Below are 5,530 nucleotides of genomic sequence, written 5' to 3'. Positions count from 1 at the left end.
GTATCACTCTGAGCATTCCGAAGAACATAAAGAAAGTGGCAAAAAAGCTTATGAGGTAAGAAAAAATTACAACAATTTAAAATAATTATGCGAGGCTCGTATAAAATTAAGTTATTTTACATTTCGGGTTAATTAATTTTCGAAGTCGTTTGCATTGAAAATATCATGTTTTTTTAAATAATCAATCAATCAAATGATTAACGTGTTAAATTCTCATCCCCAAAATGGGAAAACTAAGAATAAAATTGGCTCACAACGTAAGAAAATAAACATATTAGCTGAACTAAACTAAACCGTTCCCACTCTGTGCAAAAAGGCCATTAGTATTGTGGTAAAACAAAAAAACATGAAGCGTTCATTTCAGTGGTTGCCAAGAAAATGAAATAATGAGGTTTGATTTCTTAGAGGGTCGTTTCTTCTTACCTGTTGAAAAGCTTTTACGACCTTTAGAGATACAAACTAGAACAGACACATTTATTTTATATTTTTAAAATGGTATAATGCCCCTTTACACCAATCCCTATTTTTAAGTGACTCCTAAGAAAACAAAATTCCTGTTATGTGTTACCATAGGGGTTACTTAAAAATTAGGGATTAATAAAATTGTGAAACCAATGAACGGACATAAGTGTACTTTTTTAGTTTCAAGTCCTTGATTAATTAAAAGTAAACTTTATAAAAGAATTCAAATCAGCCCGACATGGCTCCAAAAATAATTTAGTTTAGCAAAATGTAATTAAACTGTCCCGATACTGTGATTAAAGTCTAAAGACTTAAGACAATGAGAAGATTAGAAAATAGTTGTTTTCTTCTCGAATATAAGAAAATTTGTAGAAATTAGTCAATAATTTAAAAAGTTGAAAGTTTAAATAAAATAAACCTTGACAGAATCGCTAATAAAAAAAAACATAAACAAACAACACACATGAAACCAGATAAAAAGATTACACGTGATTTAAAATTTCCAAGTCTCAATCAAGGTCTAAAAAATTTCCTATAGAGCTTTAAGTTCCGACTTCTAATCGAAGAAACCGTTAAAATGCTTTTCACAACGGAGCACGTGGAAAAAACTGACTATGAAACAAAAGTTCCAAATAATAACAAACATGACCTAGGAAATGGTTAAAACTTCAGGTAAGGAATCTCGTAATGTTAAATTTTTGTTTTATTTTGTGTCGGGAAGTTAAAATGCCTTGATTAAGATTTATAGATCACACATTAATAGATGTTCACATTAGGTTTTAATTTTAAGTGTACTTGTGTTTACAAAAAGTTATTATATTGTTATAAAAGAGCCTTTTCAAAGCTATTTTATTACGCCTTTGGCCGCCAAGTAACTAAAAAAAAAACACACACACAACACAATAAAATCACAAATTAAAACTCAAGGCTCATCGGTGAGTTGCAAGGTGTCCTACGTGCTGATAAAAAATGTTCTAGATAGATTTATAAAATGTTGTGCCATAAGCCATAAGGCATTTTCTTCTACTTAACCTTTGGGTTTAATATCAAACATAAATGAATCGTTAATTTATTTAAGTTAATTGTTGTTTTTATGCCAAAAGGCGAGTCTACCCCCAGCGACCTTTATAAAGAGCGTGCAACAGCTTCTGAAGTGCAAACTAGCTGTCCAAACCCTGGTACTATTATTATTCGAAGCAATCTTATTAAGCCTTTAGCTGCCGAAAAACAGGACAACATTTTTGGAAAGGCCAACCTGTCGATACAAAAAAAAAGAAAGTAATAAAATTAAGTTTATATTTATATGCATTTATTTAAGTTCTATATTATTTTTATGCCAAAAGGTGAGTCTACCCCCAGCGACCTTTATAAAGAGCGTGCAACAGCGTCTGAAGTTCAAGCTCTCGCTGTCCAAACCCTGGTACTATTATTATGCGGTGGGCGTAAGTTCCGTATCCGTGTCAGTTAACACCGTTCTAACACCACGTAGCTGATGTAACACTTATTTTGTTAATATATTCATTGAATATTAAAATTTGTCTCTACGTTGCCTGAAACAGCATTGGATTAGTTCAGTTGACAGCACATTAGCTGTAAAAGACAATACTTGACAGCATTTACCTTTAAAAGACTCTATTGATACATGTGTTTATTTTAATATACATTAGGCATTTTGCTGTGACCTCTTATGTGCATAAATATGTCTATTTTTGCCATACAATCGCAAAGTTTGCCATACATTTGCAAATCGACCATGATGACTTAAGTCTGTTACTGAGTTACAAAATGTATTGTTATATGTGATTTGAATACAGTTGTTTATTAGTTAGCGAGTTGACTCTCTCAACCTAAAAATTCTTAGATTTTCATATGGCACACTGGCAGGCTCTAAATCTTTATTTATTGAAAAGAGAAAAATATTTCAGTTCAATTCATTACTTTAATCAAGTAGGTACTTAGGCCATTTCCAGAGCGCTGTAATTTATATGATTTCATTTTAGCCCTTCTAATAATAACATAAATTCAACCAAAGGCAGTCAAAGGATTAACAGATGTTTAGTCGTGGCATGACACTGATGTTGCGACCTTAGACAACAGACAATAGAAAAAATGTTATAATAAACTATTGACATGTCATATTTAGAATAAGTCTAGTCAAAACATCATTTATTTAAATCTATGTTTTATAACAATCGCCTTTGTTATGGGAACGCGTATTGTTCTAATGTTTTTGATCGTCTAAACCCGAATGTTGTCATAACAAAATTTCCAAAACAAACACCTTGCTAATTGAATGCCTAGATGGGACGGCCGATTTGGGCTTAGAACAAAGGTGGGTTTAGAGTTCCTTGGTAAAACAAAAGTCTTACCAGTGAACCTTTTTTTTTTTGAAGAAAAATGCCTTGAAATATGTGGGGCTCACCAAGTCAGAAGGACGAGGCGTACCCATTAAAAAGACTCCGGTGCTCCGTCGATCTCCTTAGTGGGAAGAACCATGGGAATCCGGACGAAGCCTTACCATAACGTGGCTGGATATAGTAGTAGAGTTCCTTGGTATACATAAGGCTTGGCGTAAAAATAAACACGTGTATATGGAGTCCGTTTTTTTGGATTCTTCTATACTTTTCACACATAGCAAGATTCTAGCAACAACAATAAGTAGACAAACTCGGAAATACTGTAATACTGTAGTAGAGTCTCCAACAAAGGTATTGCAGAAGGCACTTTAGTGCTCCTATCCAATCGACAGGTGCACTAAGTGTGTGCCTTCCGAACAATGACAAAACACCTAGCACCAAGCATAGACAAAACTGAAGACATAGATTTTGGCGAAGGCGATCTGCACGCGTTGGTGTGGTCGAAGCACAAGTTTTCTTAGTATAATTTTCCAGAAAAAAAAGTTTATTTATTTACTGAAAGAGCGATATTGCAAACGCGTAAACATACATGTAGTTGGTTTTATATTAAAATCCATGATAAAAAAGGGGCAAACATATTTACCGAAGTAATTATCTACTTCAAAACTCATGCATAGTAGGTAATATTGAAAAGGAGCAAAAGTATGTATTCGTAAATGTGTGTTGTGCCTACTAGTTGTACTTATTTATAATGGTATTAATAAACACCGTGTTGATTAACCATTTTAATTATTTACCGACTCATTTTATGCCGGAGTTGTAATTAGTAATGCTGCGTTACTAAACCCCGAACTTCACAATTACAAACAAGTGTCCAAACAAAAAGGTTTTGAATAAATTTAAAAGGTGCGGTGAAGCCCTTTATTTTGTTAATATATAAGCACTTTTCCTATAACCTTTTAGAATGTTGAGTAAACAAAGTGTAAATAACCATGCGGTGAATGAAATCTTTAAATATAGCAGCAAAAGGTTATAAAATCTGAGAGCACGGTAGTGCGCCCGCCAAGAAGAGGCAAACGAACTAAGCCACAAACTTTTAATAAGGTCTAGAGTTTGTGAAATTAGGACTTGTAGAGTTAGAAGCTTGGCTCTACATGAGATCTGGTATCTTGTTGATAGTGTAAAGTTTATGGTCTTGTCTTGGCAACATTTTGCACGATAATGGTTTTTTTTGGGTTCTACTCACAACACAAAAATACTTTTTTTTCGTCAAAACTGAATTCGAATTTGAAGACTAAACACAATTTTGTAGCAATAGGAACCGTTAACGTGCTAATTATTCTACTACATATTATAAAGCAAAGAAATACCTATAGTAAATTGAAATATATTGGGTTTTCATGGTCGAATAGAACTGTTTTTGAAAAATATGCGTCTTGTTTAAACGATGCCAAATTCCTTTGACATTCAAATTCAAAATAGTAAAAATAACAGTAAACTAAAAACTGCTTAGTTTTCATTACAAATTAAAGCTTCAAAGACACGCTTCGATGAATAGCTAATTCAAAATATAGTTTGCTGAATTGACCTTTACTTTTTAAAGTTAAAATTAACTTCGAAAATACTTTAAATAAATAACAATGTAAAGGTACATGCCCTGTCCTTCTAGAAATTGAATTAATCAGATTTTTCATCTCAACAGTTTCGGGTTTTCAATTGCGGGATTGGTAGAAAAATTCGATTTAAGTCTTTTTTTCGTACCAAAGAGTTAAGCTTTAATTTGTATAAATTAATAAATTCTGTAGTTGAACTGTTGGGTCGCTACTATGGACGTCAAATAGAAGCGATATTTATACGAGTTGTCTATTACAGTATGTATTTTTTATCTCAAGCGGAGAAACTAGCACACAATTAAAAATATTTTTTTTTCACTTGATACTTCAAAAGGGTTAGATACTCGTAATACATACAAAAGCCTACAGTCATCAGACTTCATATTTGAGAAGTTGTTTTTTATGTAGGAGGTAACTAACTACCATGTTTTATGTAGTACAAAAAGTCTAAGATTTTTGGCATCAAATACTTACGCTTTCAAGATGAGAGCGTATCTTTATCTTAAAGGCCGGCAACCCACCTGTAACGCCCCTGGGTCTGCGGGTGTCTATGGGGGCGACGGTAATCACTTACCATCAGGTGATCCGTCAGCTCGTTTGCCTCCTATCACATAAAAAAAATTTACTAAATAATACAAATTCTAAATCTATCGTTCTCCTCAATACCATAGTAGGGGCTACAACTCCTCAAGTTCTGAAGTCAATTACGACGTGGGCAATTGTACAGTTGTCAGGAGTTCCCGGAATCTATTAGCATGAGGCTGACGGTGACAGCCCTAGCTAATTTTGGAAAATACCCATTAGGGTTGCGAGAAAAATGTTAATTAAATATTTCTTAATTTGTTTTTCTTTTCTTATGTTTGGTTATTTGATTACAAAATGAAGGAAACGGGACCAGGAAATTACAATGAAAATAAAAACAATGTTATTTAAAAAAAATCATTTTCTTACCCAGTATTTGATATCAAAAATACGCTTATAGTACCTAAAAGTATTGTTTTAAGGTGCTCTGAATTGTTTTTCTTTTTCGCGATTTCAAACAAAATAAAATTGAATTCTTTCAGTTTTTCATTTTTGAAATAAGTGATTCTGCTTTTT

The sequence above is a fragment of the Ostrinia furnacalis genome, unplaced genomic scaffold (genome assembly GCF_004193835.3).
Source record: "Ostrinia furnacalis isolate ACB-3 unplaced genomic scaffold, ASM419383v2 OfSCF1917, whole genome shotgun sequence".
NCBI lineage: Eukaryota > Metazoa > Arthropoda > Insecta > Lepidoptera > Crambidae > Ostrinia > Ostrinia furnacalis.
The sequence above is the reverse complement of the archived record's forward strand: the minus strand, read 5'-3'. Positions refer to the sequence as shown.